Here is a 15,759-nt window from a genome sequence, read left to right on the forward strand (position 1 = left end):
TCTCATAGCTGACCCTTTTTGACTGTGTGACTGGACTAGAGACCTCCTGTTGTCCCTTCCAACGTGAATCATCCTGTGATTCGATGACCAGATAGTCATGCATTATACAAGAAGTCTGTAGGTGTAGACTAATGCAATGTCAAACTGGTATTTTCTTTTTTATTCTCTGTTCTTCACAGAAAAGGCACTGTACGTGCCTTTTTGACAACTGCTGAACATTTAGCTGATGTTTTCAGAAAACTGTCTGCAGTTCTCAAAGACCTCTTTGCTAAGTAGGTAAGTGTCTATTATGCACATACTGTTACCAGCTGTAGCAAAAGCAGAGCGGAAAGAGCATCAAAAAGTGGTGTTGTGAAGGGCGGCTTTGACAGCAACATCTTTCCATTCTCTCTGCTGAGCTACTTCACTGAACTTAGACAAAAGCAGATAGCAAGGAGAAAAAATCTTTCTTAGAACCATAGAGTATCCTGAGTTGGAAGGACCCACAATGGTCATTGAGTCCGACTCATGGCTTCACCCAGGGCCACCTTAAAATCAAACCATGTTTCTGTGAGCATTGTCCAAATGCTTCTTGAACTCTGGCAGGCGTGGTGCCATGACCACTGCCCTGGGGAGCAACCCCTTTGGGACTGCCTGGTTCTGTGGCTGCTGCTGTTTGCTGACACTCTGGCAAAGTCACTGAAAGTGAAAGCTATTAGCTGTGAGGGCAAAGGATTGCACTCTGTGCCACTAGCATGCCTTTGCTATGCTCCTGGACTCTGAAGAGCTGGACATTTCTTTAGTTCCCTGATCAGCACTGGTAGCTGCTGCCTTCAGCCTGAACAGCCTCGTGCCATCCTTTCCTCCCCCTCTCCCTAGACAGGTGCCAAAGGCCAACTGCCTTTGCTGTTTCACTGATCTCCAGACCTCAGCAGGCTATTTGTGCTGTCAGCATCATGCCTCTGACTTGTTCCTTCCCGGAGCGCTCCTGTGGCTTGCTAGAGCTATAGGGCAGATCTTTTATTGCACATCCATTAGTTTTCATTTATTAGTACTTAATTGAATCTGCCTTTTAAATCATCCATTATTAGGAGATATACCTGCAACATTTTGCAGTCTGATTTTGGGCATCTTAAACAATATTCTGACATTTCACTATTCTGTGCTGTACAATCTATCAAGCTCTTTCACAACATTATTCACCTCCTTCTCCATATCATTGGAGACTATACCGAGAGTCACAGTCCCTCAGTTAGGCATTGGTATCCCACTCATATTTACCATTCCTCTGGTGCCGAAGTTGGTTTAAGCTATAGGTCACACGCCTTAGCCCTATAGATAGTAGTCCAACAGCTTCATATTTGGGTAAAAAATCTCTGGCCCTGGTGATCTGTTACTTCCAAATGACCTGTTTCATTCAGAAGTTTCCTTTGCTGACCATCAGGAAAAAGTTCTGACTTTCCGACATTGTGCTGATGTGTGACACCTCCAGAATGCCCCACAAAAAAGCATTTAGCTGATTCGTAGAGATCCTCATAGCACCAAAATATAAGATATGACATTTGATTCTCTCTCTTCATTTTTTTTCCCCTTTTTCTTTTTAACTTTATCTGCTATTAAATTAAAGACTTAACCAGGTTGTGAGCTCTGAGATGATTATGAAGGAGTAACTAGACCAGTTCCTTAATTACCTGCACTTCAGTCATTATGTTATCATTCTCAAAGTGGATCAAATCTGTATTGGTTGCACTCGTTACTTAGCTTGTCCTAGCACTGAATGAAGATGAAGGCTACGTTCTGATTCTTCTCACATTGATCAAGACCTTTACTAAGGTTGATCAGTAGATTGTTTTGGTATGGTTGATGTTGGTGTTGTGCACAGAGTCTCCTTAGAAAGTCTCTTTCTTTTATCTGTGAAATGATCCAGGGAATGCAAGCAGTTGTTTCTCTGCCCCATGGACCACTTTCTTCTGACCACTGATGGATCATGCCTGCTGTTTGCCATATGAGGCCACCAACATTGAAGAAACATGGGCTAAGAAAGCTAAATCTTCAAGATAACTTCTAGTTACTACACCTTCATTGTATCTGGCCTTAGTCATGCAGCAGTTAGTGTGCTGTTTTTTTTTTTTTTTTTTTTTTTTTTTTTAAATGGTATCCAGTAAAATAGACCTCTTGAAGTGCCTAATGCATCTTCTCACATCACTAGAGCAAGTCAGGTGCCTCTCAAGGCCTCCAGAGGGAGATCCTGTCCATGTAACTTTTTAACTTTAACCTTAGGCAAGATCTTTTAGAAGTTTTCAGCATCATCTACCTCCCTTCATAGTCTCTGTAACAACATAAACACTTTTCAAGGACTGTTTTTTTAGGTGTCTAAGATTAGGTCCTTAAGAAGAAATGTTGGCTAGCTGGAATTTTAGGTGAAGTTTTGACTGGTTTCCCAAAGGTGCTTCCAGTCTTCATAACTACTGAAAGTGAAAAAAGACCACTTGAATACATTTCATCCAAGCAGAAAAGTCAGAGCTTATTACTGTGCTTACCATGCGATTAAAGGCGATTATTTCATAGCTCATAATCTTTAAAGAATGCTACTAGTCACTTTCACCATTGCTGGCTATTGCATCATCAGATTATACTGGTATTTAAGTCTGGCTTTGCAGGGGAAAAGTTTGGAAGCTTCTTTTAAAAAGCTGTTTATAATAAAGATAGGGAAGCAAAGAGCTTGAACAGTGTATTAACTGGATTTGGGAGATAACTAGCAATCCAAGGCACTCTTCTTTAATCTGTATAGATTTTTAAAAACTAATCTCCAAGTAGCAGGCTTTGGCTACTGTGACTAGATTTCTTTCACACACAAATAATCCCCAAAAGTTTCCAGTTTTTCCAGGAGATTTCCTCTTTCCCTTCATATCCCTGGTCTTTCCAGTGCATCTTCTGTTTTATAACTCTGTTTTATTTTTTTTTTCCCCTAGGGCTGCTGAAATTGTCTGCGCTTTAGACCCTGGAGCCAAATAAGGCACGTCTAGTTGGGAAGATACCATATTCAGTGGGAAGCAGGGGTGAGGATGCATGAGGCTGGAGAGGAAAAGGCAGGGGGGAGGGCGAAGGGTTTGTATTCTTGACCTTAGGTAGCTGGTGCTGAGAGGTAGCGTATTGTGTTGAAGCACAGACAGAAGTAGAGTTTGTGGATGGAAAGGAGGGAGGAGGGAGGAGGAAGCTGGGACAGCGAGGGGGGAGGAGGAGAGAGCAGCATCTCTATCTTTCTTTGCAGACCACGCTGCTAAACAGCCAGGGGAGGCTCATGCTTCCCTAATATCCATCACTGCCTGCTTCCAACGTGGTCACAGACAGAGCAACAAAGAGGGTCTCAGAGGTAAGATCCATGCAACTTGCAAAACTGTAGCATCTGCTGAAATAAAGAGAAGGAACAGCAACAATACAGAGAAAAGATTATCAGCACCTGGGAATGCTGAGAGGCAGCGGGGGGGTGCAACTGGAAGCCCAGGTCCCCAGAAGGCTAAGAAAGTGTTAGCAGTAGCAGTGAGCAACAAGAATAGAGTAACAGGGGCACAGATCAGATCCGAGGGGATCAGGATACCAGCTAGCAATATTTAGCAGTGGGTAGTTTGTGTCCCAGCTGCCTGTGTAGGAAGAGGAGAAAATATGGTAGGAGAGCCATGAGAGCAAATAGTCTGTTACCTGAAATATATGGCTAAATAAGGCTTAACAAAATATATGAATGGATAGTTTATTTACCCAAAATGTAGTCTGGGAGTGAACAAAATATTTCATTAATTTGTGCATGTCAGAAGAAAAGATGTAAATTAAATGCAAAGCTTAAGCCTGCATATTGTTTTGACTTTTTATGTGAAAGTTTGATTTTTTACTTTAGGACTGTATTTCATTTCAGAAATGCACTTAATAGCAACAAGGAGAAACAAATGAAAAAAAAAAAAAAAAAAAAACACCTAAATGAAATGTGTATTGTTGAGTCAAACAGAATGTGCTGTTGTATTATTGTAACAAAATACTTGTGATACCAAGGCAAGGTATGGTGTTTGACCTGAGAAATTGTCTTTTTTTTTTTTCTTTTTTTTCATCTAGAAAAACACACACACACATACACAAACCTATAATTTCTTACTGGCCTGAAATGAAATTTATAATTATGTTTGATCCATCCCCATAGAGTAAAAAGCAATTTGGATAGATGTCTTTATAAAGTAAACTGTTTATTTTTAGTTGCTGGTTCTGGATGCACAGATCAAAGAGGCAGAAATGCTATCATGTATATATTGGAGAAAATGTTGCTTGCTTTTTCCCCTTTGCTTTGTCTCATTTACTTTGCTTTTTGAGGTATGAGCTACCTCGGTTTTGATCTAATAACTCATAGACCCTTCTGAAAATGATTAACAAGTAATGTCAGTATTAGTCGGCTCAACGTGTTTAACAACCATAAACAAAATTAACAGTCTTGTATGTCTTATGAATAAGATTCTTAAGGATTTAATTATTTTTTTTTTCCACTATGAAACACTGAAATCAATCTCCAAAGGTGGACATTCTGTTATTCTTATGCCTAACTGGAAGTTTCTGTTTACCTCCACTCTAAGTAACCAAAATAGTTCTAGTGAGTTGGTCGATCTGTGGTGTGAGTGAGGAAGTTAGAAGCACCATTGTCTGCTGCCTTAGGGAACTTGGTGGTTGTGGACATGATTTGGATTTGAATTTTCATCAGCATAAATTTCCTGGCACAAGAGTACATGGGATTAGTATTGGGTTGTGTACTACTAAATCATTTTCTGTTTTTTTTTTTTTTTTTTTGTTTTTTTTTTTTTTTTTTTCTTAGAGAAGTGAGCCACAAACTTTACAATAGGGCTTTTATTTTACTAGTTTTCACAATTATGTTAATTACCATTTCAGGGTTTACAGTTCCATTATTTATTTTAAACAATAAACAGCAGCCTGACTTTGGTCCTTGTGTGGTGTCGTTGTCAGCCATAGCTTTGAAATTGACTTCATTCACTAGAAAATCAGGGGTTTTATTAAAAAAAAAAAAAAAAAAAAAAAGGAAAACAAAAACACTAACCCAAAATAACTTATTTTCCTGTCAGCCTGCTGCTTGCTTACACATTTTTTTGTTTGTTTTGTTTGTTTATTAAATCTATCTTTTGGTTTAGTAGCTAGAGGAATGCCTAGTATATTTTTTAAACCTCATGTTCTGTCTTGTCCTTGATGTGCATACATCTAAGAAAACCTTTAATTTGAGGCCTTGAAAGTGATCTTTTACTTCTTGAGAAAAACTAAACTTACTACATACAAAATTGCTTTACTCCTGTCGGGGGATGGGGTGGGATGGGGTATTTGACTACTGTTGATTTTCTTTGGCTTCTATTTAGGAAATGGAATGTTCTCACTTTGGAAAGGTTTATCTGTGGTATGCGCAAAAAAAAACAATAACAAAACATCTAACAGTAAGAACCTACCACAGCAGGTAAATTTCATTTGAAGCTAATATTCTTTTCCACTTAAACAATAATTAGCTATTGTTCTCTTAAGACAACCTTCTATGAAATGTATTGTTCTTGAAGTTTATATGGGCTGGATGCAAAGCTCCCTGAAGTCAGGAAGAGACATTCCAGTGACTTCAAATAGCTTTGGATCAGGCCTGTCACGTGAGATTAGCCCCTGACAGGAGATGTTACAAGCACAGGCACAGAACAGAGAGATTTGGGGATGGAATTTCACTTATGCCCTGATCATCTTTGCCTTGTGAATATTTGGTAGACACAATGTTTTGAAGCAATGTTTCATTTATTTTGTATTACAAATGTCTGTAATTTGAGGTGACTATATAGTTTTACAGAAATTGTCATCTAACTTATGTTTTAGACCTATTGTCTATGTCTATATTTAACGGCTTCTGTTAGGGGAGTATGTTGTTGGATATGAGAGTCCAGAATCTCTTAGATGAGTTTTTTTATAACCTCAGGAATGCTATGAATGATATGCATAAAGTTAAGGGAAGAGTTTTCTAATGTGAAATGGCAAGTCAAAACCAACAGTTTGAATTCTATTTTTCTTGTTAAAGAACATGTTCTATATAAGAAACAAATGGCTTCCAAAGTTTCTCTTTAAAATACGAACCCCCTAAAAAAAAAAAAAAAAAAAAGTAGAAGAGATTGCTCTATAATTTGTGACAAGTGGCAGTCAGTTTGACATTTTCAGTTGTTCTGCAAATAAGTTTCTCATTTGAAACTTAACGCAACTTACAGAGTTTGAAAGTAACCCCAAGAAGACCTGTGTAATTTTGTAGGACAAAACAAAACAGAAGCATTTTATAGCACTCCATAGGTACAGCCAAATTCTTATTAAGAAGTTGTAAACTTTCAAAGGTGATTTGTGTCAATAAATGAAAGCCTATCAGACTCCTAAGCACTCTAGTGATGCTAGGCATAATTATCTTTAGGGAAAAATTGCCTTTGGTTCTTATTGATTGTGGCTCTTCTAATGAATACAAAGTCTGCACGGTGAATGATAAGTGATGTGTCACTCCTTTTCCACTCTCACACAAAATAAAGCATTTACTCTCATCTGAGATCAGGCACAACCTTGGGTTTATTTCATGTGAATAAAAGGCACCATTAAGGGTCATAAAAGGCCAGTGTAACTAACAGCCACCAAAATATACGCATAAACATCCCTACTTACACAAATATGTGAATGCATTCATGTATTACGTAGTTGCACAGGGAAAGCATTACATATTTGAATTCAGCTGAAATTCTTTGCTTTTTTTCCACTTAGACTGTGGTTAATGATTCAGTCAGCTGCAAGTCTAACTCTTCAAAATGTCTGTTATGACTGTGGCAGGAGATTCTGTTATTTACTAAGGAAATTTAAATATGTCACTTATGCTCATGTTGTAGAGATTTGTTGCTGTCCCTACATAATTACACGTAAGGATTCCAAAGAACTCTAGTTTGATTTTCAGTTTGCCTTAATTTGCCATTATCCATGTGTTGCATTTCATGCTTAAATGTTTATGTGAGGAATAAAGAGAGTTTAAGAAGCAACATGAGCAGTGATATATTTTTGAGGAAACAGGAAAGGATAATTGCCCTTTAGACATTGTGTATCTTAGAAAAAAATGCTGTTAAAAGAAATACTGATTGAGTGATGCGTGAAGAAAATTTCCTTTTTCTAGCTAAACAGCATAGCAGTATTTTATGCACTAAAAGCAATCTGTAATGATGTTGGAGGCATGTTTTACATAAATTTGTGGTAAATTAAAATTTATTTGTAGAAAGTGTATTTACATCACAGTCATAAAAATAAGCAGTACTGACAAAGAATTGTCATCAAAGACATAGGTAGGAGAATTCATCCTGATGCTTTGCTTATTGACTCTTTTTATGTTAACACTTTTTGTGTTGTTTTAAATGGTTGCCTGCAAAATGTATCCTTGTATGCCTAGCTCTCTTAGTTTTTAGAGTGCCGTTGTAGGAAATCGTGGTCTTCTAGGTCTTCTGTTTTTATGAAAAGGTTTTTCATTTATAGGTTTTTATTTCTGCCACTTTTCTGTCTGAGGATAAGCATTTAAGTAAAATCAAAATAATGATCCGATCCTGTCTGATGAAATTTTAGTGTCGTGATAAAGTGCTTTGAAATTTGATTATGTTTGAATTATGTTTGTGCTTCCGAGAATTATGTTTGCAGTACTATTATGATTTTATTATAGAGGTCCTCATCTACGGGCTATATGTATCAGTTCCAAGAAGACTCAAATGGGTTTATAGACAGGTTTAAATCACTGTTGCTGCTTCTATCAATTAGATGTTTATTATAGTCTTTTCTGATTTGGAACCACATTTTCAGAGCCTCTATGCCTTCCAGTTTTCTCTGTGAACTTAAGATTAAATTTATAAAGTAATACCTCATATACAAAGTGATCAAAAAACACACAGAGAATAGTGGATAAAATCATAGTTATTACTGGTGCAATAATTGGGGATGTTACTTGTAATAACAGCAATAAAATTATTTTCAGACACAAGAATGATTGTGAAGTTAATGAAAACTTCCAAAGATCATTTCATTCTCATCTGACAGCTGTTTTCATTATTTTTACCCCAGAGGTAATGAAATGGTTGATTTATGATGTAAGTGCATTTGTTTTTAAAGAAAACATTTGTGACTTGCTTGACTGCAATGTGACTCTGGTTAAGTGAGTGAGCCAGATCTCAGTGGTGTTTTGTACAGATGGAACTATAAATGGTTTGTGCCCTAACCGTTCGAAACCCATGCATGAATATGCTGTGGAGATATGCACAGACACACAGATGTCAATTTTGCTCAGTCTTTCCTGCCATCCCTGAAGAAGTCGCTTGTCACTCCTTTTAGAGGAAGAAATGCATCTTGTCACTTGCCAGTTCAGACTTACTTTAATAAGTAGTTTACAGTTTTATTTTTTTATTCAGCCGAAAATCTTTTATCAACAGGTGTTTGCTATACACTTCATTATTTCCCCCTTGTTCTGTTCTTTCACTTTTTTTGTCATTTGTCATCTTTTGTGTAAAGAAGAGCACGGTGTTAAAACCAGTGGTAATTATGTCTCTGCTGCTCAGAAGGTCCACGAGGCAAAAAGGCCTTAAAAAGAAAAGAGTCATTTGATCTGGTATCCAGCTCTCCAGCCAAGATTCTAGCATTTTACATGTTTACAGCACACCATTTTAATTTATCTCCTGCTTTGAAGTGCACCTGATGCTGGCAGGAAAAGCAGGAGGGGAATGTCACTGTAGTTGGTACTCTGCCTCACAGTAAGGTCCCCATTTAGAAGGGGATTTAGACCGAGTGTTCCCTAGGCAGCAAAAATACTCCAATCCCATGACCCAGCATGGTGGGGTTATCGTAGAATCATCAAGGGTGGAAAAGACCTCCAACATCATCTGATCCAACCATCACCCCACTACCAATGTCACCCACTAAACCATCTCCCTAAGCACCACGTCCAGCCTTTCCTTAAATGCTCCCAAGGACAGTGACTCCACCACCTCCCTGGGCAACCCTTTCCAATGTCTAACCACTGTTACTGAGAAGAAATTTCTCCTAATTTCCAACCTGAACCTCCCCTGGTGCAACTTAAGGCCATTCTCTCTAGTCCTATCACTAGTTACCTGTGAGAAGAGGCCGACACCCAGCTCCCCAAAACTTCCTTTCAGGTAGTTGCAGAGACCAATGAGGTCTCCCCTGAGCCTCTTCTTCTCCAGACTAAACAACCCCAGTTCCCTCAGCCGCTCCTCACAGGACTTGTGTTCCAAGCCCTTCACCAGCTTTGTAGCCCTTCTCTGGAAATGTTCCAGGGCCTTGACGTCCTTCTTGTAGTGCGGGGCCCAAAGCTGAACACAGTACTTGAGGTACTTGAGGTACTCACCAGAGCCGAGTACAGGTGGATGATCACTTCCCCAGTCCTGCTGGCTACACTATTCCTGATACAAGCCAGGATGCTGTTGGCCTTCTTGGCCCCCTGGGCACTCTGCTGGCTCATGTTCAGGGAGCATCGACGGACACCCACAGATCCTTTTTCTCTGCACAGCCTTCAAGTCACTCTGCCCCAAGCCTGTAGCTTTGCATGGGGTTGTTGCGAACAAAGTGCAGGACCTAGCACTTAGTTATGAGATACTGAACAGGCCTACTCATGTGAGAAGGTGACTGAGCAAAAAGTGACGTACTGTGCACATTCTGTGCTTCATTCTGTACTGAAGAGCATACAGAGACCTGCAAAATTCTGTGAAGCAAATCTGGGTGCAGAATCAGAGAAATGGTATTTGGAAAGCCCTGGTCTTCCACCAATGCTGCAATCCATTCTCTAGGGGCAAGTAGGCATCTGCAATGTGAAATGATGTGGCTCCACAAGGAGAAGCTGCTACAGTTGCTGTATTATTTATTACCTCATATAATCTGTGTATATTAGAATGTGTTGTATCCTACCATTTAAAACTTTGCTTAAAAAGTTGATTTTATTAATAAATTGAAAATTTGTTTTGGTCTAACCATGCTTGTCTAGGTCTTGCTCAGACTGAAAAAACAAGTGGGAAGTATCCATCCTGTAGTAAACTCAGTCTCAGTATGTTGGGCACAAGGCATAAACTCAAGAAAGATTTTATTGTGTAGCTTAGTAAATCTTCTGTTTTAATTCTTACCACTGAGGTGGATGTGGTGTACTGTTGCTCCAGGCCATACAAGATGGCAGTGCATAGTTCTTGACAGCTTTGCACGGCTGAGTACTGATCATGTACAGAACTACTGGTAAGATCCTTGTGTCTTACTGAGTTTGGTACCAGGCCTCAGAATTCATCAATAAATATTGGGTGTTGCTCACTAGGTTCAAATTCCTAGACTTTTATCTGTGATGTCAGGAGCATTTGATGACAAGCAGGCTCTTTGAAAGTCCATTTCTTTTTATGTAATGTGTGGGAGAGGCACTGTACCTTATGCTTCCTTGCTTATGGAACTCTTTAGAGGAAACCTGGATACAGGAAAGAAGCTATACAGTACAGCATGTCATCGTGTCTTCTTGATTTTGAGAAGTTTCTCCTCAAAAATAAAAAAACTTTTTTTTTTTTTTCTTTATAAACAGAACTTGTCCTGTAAAGTTACTGTATCTTGACCGCCTGTGAACAGCCAGCTGTAAATTTCATGGTATTGTAACTTAGAAAAAGCAACCAGCCTTTTTCTCCCTGCCTAAAATAGCAATAAAATTAACAAAACCATGAATAAATTATAACAACTTCAATATTTGGAGTATCTTCCATTTGCCTACTCTAGCCCACAAGTGAACATTAGTACTAACATCGCCAATAAAGTTCACAGTCTGAATCGTAGACTGCTTCTTTTACAAGCTGTATATGCGTAAACTGGAGCTCACAGTTTAAACAACCAAGGTGTGGCATGGATGTGTGTGTAAGTTACCATGGTTTAGCTGCTTGCTCAATCAACTGCTATGTGATAGTTACCCATAACTACAACCTTTTGTCTGCAAGGCTTTAATACAGAAGTAGTGTTACTTTGCACCAAGAATTTACCATAGACAACTAACCAGTATGGATAACACAATTATTACTTAATCCCACGTGGCTTTCTAATGCTATTTCAGTAGGCCTTGTAGCATGAGTGTACTGTGATGCCACATCCTGGTTTGTGTATGACATGCTTCAAGTTCCACGCCAAAAAATCAAGCTCTGCTGAAAGCTGCAATACAGCTTTCATAATAATTAAATTGGCTGGAGAAAGAGCATACACAAATAGTTATGTCAGGGCCAAAGATGCACTATAGAGGCCCAAAGACGCTTTGGCCAAACATCAAATAGTGTGAACATGGTCCTTCCAGTGACTAGACCTGAACAATATAGACACAATGGTTCTGCATCCCTTGGCTTAAAGGCATCTCTTCCTAGGCCAGGGCTTTTAGCAGTAGAGGTGCCACGTTGACAGGCCAATCTGGATGGGAAGTAATGCTGTGTAGGATGGCAACAAGAAAGCAAAATGTTGTGGGTCACTCTATTCCCCTTTCAAATTAGCTATGCAGCTTCACATAGCCTTTTCACTGCTAGATTACATTGCTTTGCATGTAATTTGTTTTCTTTGGTAATGTGTTCACTTTCTAAAGAAAAAAGGCTATCTTGAAATTAAGCTAAGTCTTACTATGTGTTAGAGCAATCCATTTACATTTTTCTAAGTGAGGTCTTCATCTCCAGGTAAAGGTTGCCTTAAGGTTTTGTTGCTGTTGTTTTCACTCTGTGTTTCTGTGGATCCAGGATGAAGTACATTTTTCTTTTTAAAGCAGCTTTTTGAATATATCCAGTTAGAAATTGCCTACACAGTTGTGTTTGTTGGGTTATGTGATGAAAGTCTGGCAACTTATAACAACACTGACATAATGAAGAAAGATTACTGGCAAGTGTACCAAGTAGCAGTATTGGAAAGGAATAATCTATGTGATCTTATATTTTCTACCTACAACAGAATAAAGTGTAACTGCAGCAATAACATTTGCTACACCAAATTCAGGGCCATGTATAAAACCATGCACATGAAAATCTAATGTGTTTTATGAAGGCTTTATTCACAGATCCTCTTCCAACTGCAACTGTGCTGGTTAAAAAGGTTACTGCCCCCAGTACCTCATTATGGCACTTCTGTCAGAGGTTATCACAGTCGACTCTGCCAGCTGAGCTGCTCACATGCACAATTCCTAATCTGTTTCTCTTAAAATGAATGGGGGTGATCAAGATCTATGATGTTAATAGTTTATTTTTATTTTTATTTTTTGACTAAAGAGGGACAGGGCTTGCTCACAGGAGTGACTGAGTGTGTAAAGCTAGCAGGACAATAATTTCCACCAGAGCAGTAATGAGCCTCTATAAAAATTATTGTAATCTTTTTAGGGGGACACTCCCAGATTTGTCTATGGCCTTATGTGCATTGGATTTGCATCACAGAATGTTTAATCTTTTCATATTGCTGTATAGATATAGCCTTAGGCTGGAATATAGCTTGTATGTTTGCATGTCGTTTGTCCTGTCCTGGACAGGATTCAGTTAAATGAAAATATTTACAGACTTGTGCCTCAGAAGAGGCACGTTTTTGTATTATTATTTTTTTTTTGGATATCCGTTTATATTCTTTTTTTTTTTTTTTTTTTTTTTTTTTTAGATATCTGTTTTATATTTATGCTGGGTCTGCTCTAGGGGCTCTATACTGATTCAGAATCTTCTGTTCTACCTGAAGACATGCTTTTTTTTAAAAAAAAAAAAAATTATTATTATTATTTATTTTAAAACAACTGCAAAAATGCTTTGGTTTGGTTCAAAACCCATTGAAACCAAGAGGTTCAATTCTAATAACCTTTGCATGGCCACCATTAGATTTTTGTCTGTGCACCTTCTGAATTCTAAAACATTATTATTTTTTTTTAACCTTCTACTGTTTGCTTGTATTTGCCTTCATTTTTATGGTAGTGATTTAATATAGAAGAGAGTTTCTAAAAGTGGCAAGATTCTTGATAATTCTAATAGCACTCTATTCTTTTTGTAAACTGAATTTTCTTGTTTTAGGTAACTAAATTTAAGCAAGTAAATGTTGGTTGAGTTGAGTAGATTGTATTAGGTGATTTAGAACTGTCTTTAAAACAAGCATTGTGAATCCAAGTGTTTGCATTATAAATTATGTATTACTTTATTTTAAAATGTTGACATGTATGCTTTGTGTGTTGTGTTATTGCTGATAATGTCATTGACTTAAAAATTGGGAAAAACATTGTTAGTGTAGGAAAAAAATTTATTAATGTCAGTTTGGGAAAAAAAATCAATACAAAACAGCTTACCATTTGGTCACAGATTTTTAAATTTAAGTTTAGAACAATATAAATTGAGAACGGTGCATCTCGAGGTGTTTTCCTGGCTGAGCTTATGCAGAAAATGTTTAAATGCTGCAGGGAACATATTGTGTTGTTAGGATTTTAGGGGACTCCCAGTGTTGTGGTTATATATTGAGCACTTTTATTTGATCAATTTGTTCAATTTTAGTTCCTCAGAAAGAGGAAAAATTCAACTGCTTGATTAAAAATACTGATGATCATCTCAGATTGTTTTGTGGAAAATTTTTCTCTAAAAGTTTTGGAAGGCAATGGGGCCACTTATCCATCACACCATTTAGGGAGGAAAATACTTTGAAAGCCATTAAAATCATGTTTTTTTTTTTTTTTTTTTTTTTTTTTTTTTTTTTCTGAAAAATATAAACAAAAAATAGAAATTGATATCAATTCCTAAGGTATGCACAGAAATTAAAATGCGTGCATTTATTGGGTGAAGTTACATTAGCAAGCTCATATATCTGTCTGTTTAAAGTGGACTTCTGTATAATAGAGAGTAGGTAGAAATACTGTGGGTGTGAGTAGACAGTGAGGTGTCATCAAAAAACTTTAGACAGAATGGTTTGTGAAATAAAGTAGGTGTTTGAGAGCAGTTTCCAAATCAGAAAATTGAAACAATTTTTTCTTGTTGGCATTTTCATTCCCCCATGTTTGTAAAACCTTCTTAGTGTCCTCACTGGTACATTAGGACACAAAGCAATTATGAAAAGCAAAAGAAATCCTGAGTTTCTTGGCTAAATTTGGAAAGATTTTTTTGACATGGCTGACCATCCTTCGAATAAGATCTTTGTGTCAGGGTGCAGAGGTCAGGGTATAGAAGCCTTGGGATATCAAAAGGTGGTGAGAAGAATGGCTGGGATTTCCAGCAGCCAAAGAGTGCTCTTTTGTCTCTGGTGGTCAGTTGTCGAGGATGATGCCTGTGGACATCAAAGAAATGTCTAAACAGTGTTATCTAGGCCTGTCCTTTGCCCCCTGCCATGTAATGGGCCTCTTTTCAGGAAAACATTGGGAAAGCTGAGAAAGCGAGTTGTCCTATGCTACTGCTATTAATTCAGCAAGAAAGCAGATCAATAACATTTGCAGCAACCAGTAAAACAATCTGTTAGTTTTAAAAAGTACAGATTAGTCAAGCCTATAAATTATATATTGCACATCCAAGATTTGATTTTAATGTGTGTTTTTTTTTGTTTGTTTTTTTTTCTTTTCGTACTCCACATGCTGTGAGACCGTATTCCTTTAAGAATTCAATTTCTGCTTGCTTTGACATATTATGGAGAACTGTTCTGAGAAAACAGACAAACAAAAATAGTCATAAATGAACTGATATTTTATGCATTATGTGCTTAAAAATTGATTTTGATGCCTGGAAGAGTGATGCCATCATTTTCAAGAAGGATGTGCTTTCCTCATCAATGAATGAAAGTTACAGTACTGAAGCAATCCTGTACCTGATATTTTTCAGCTCCTGTTTTGCCTGCTATTGAAGGAATAACAGCTGCTTGCTGTTCATTTGTGCATTCTGAATGTAATACAAAAATATATTCTGAAAATGTTATGAGGAAAGAAAAAAAGCCTATTATGAATATTTTCTATTTTGTCCAGGTGCAAAAGCAAAACACAGTGCTCTTTGTTCTTTTTTACATTTCTTTTTAAGGGTAGGAACTCTTTAAAATCCTACTTTTGCAAAGAGATCCTGGCTACTGCAGGGTTTAATGGTGAAAAAACAGGGGCCTGAGCCATGTGGGAGCTCATTGGACTGAAGTAGGTGGCAACTGGGAGGAAGTCAGACTAGAAATGGACTTTTTCTTCTAACTCCTGTAAATCTAACTCTGGCTTTTTGTTGATTCAAAAGGAACAATAGTGCCTATGTACAGAATACACTGATATACAGAATTGCATTATTGTCTTAAGAAGACTACGTGATCTCAATATCAGGAACTCAAGCCAAATGGCAATGTAGATATTAAAAATGAAACGAAGCTGTGGTTGAATCAATGACACTTTCTTAAAACAAACAAACAAACAAACAAACAAAAAAACACAGAAAATTGGAGCTGGGATTTGTCAGCAAATAGTTGTGTAACATCTTTAAATATAACTAAAAATGTAAGTGCAACATGTTTTCAAAAGTCTGAAATTAAACTGTTTAATGAGAATGTGTTTCTGTATCATATCTCATTCTTATGTAAATTAGGTTTATAGACAAAACTTTGATAAAAATGTCTGAGTTAACTTTAACTAGAATACGTATAATGTCACTGTTGCAGGTTAGAGAGCTAAACTTGAAACAATGGTAAGTAACAGATGTACCGAGATAATCATTATATATTTGGACAGATACTGCACTT

At 37.5% G+C, this 15,759-nt stretch overlaps 1 protein-coding gene across 3 annotated transcripts in view; it reads left to right on the plus strand.

Moving 5' to 3' along the window:
* The first annotated feature begins 3,210 nt into the window (after window positions 1-3,210).
* GREB1 (growth regulating estrogen receptor binding 1) overlaps window positions 3,211-15,759 on the plus strand; it is a 95,079-nt gene continuing 82,530 nt past the window's right edge. For all 3 annotated transcript variants that reach the window (XR_014691883.1, XM_084515699.1, XM_084515701.1), the window contains exon 1: window positions 3,211-3,352. The gene's annotated coding sequence lies outside the window, so the exon portion shown is untranslated. The remainder of the gene's footprint in view (window positions 3,353-15,759) is intronic.

This window comes from Aythya ferina (genome assembly GCF_964211825.1).
Source record: "Aythya ferina genome assembly, chromosome: 3".
Lineage (NCBI taxonomy): Eukaryota > Metazoa > Chordata > Aves > Anseriformes > Anatidae > Aythya > Aythya ferina.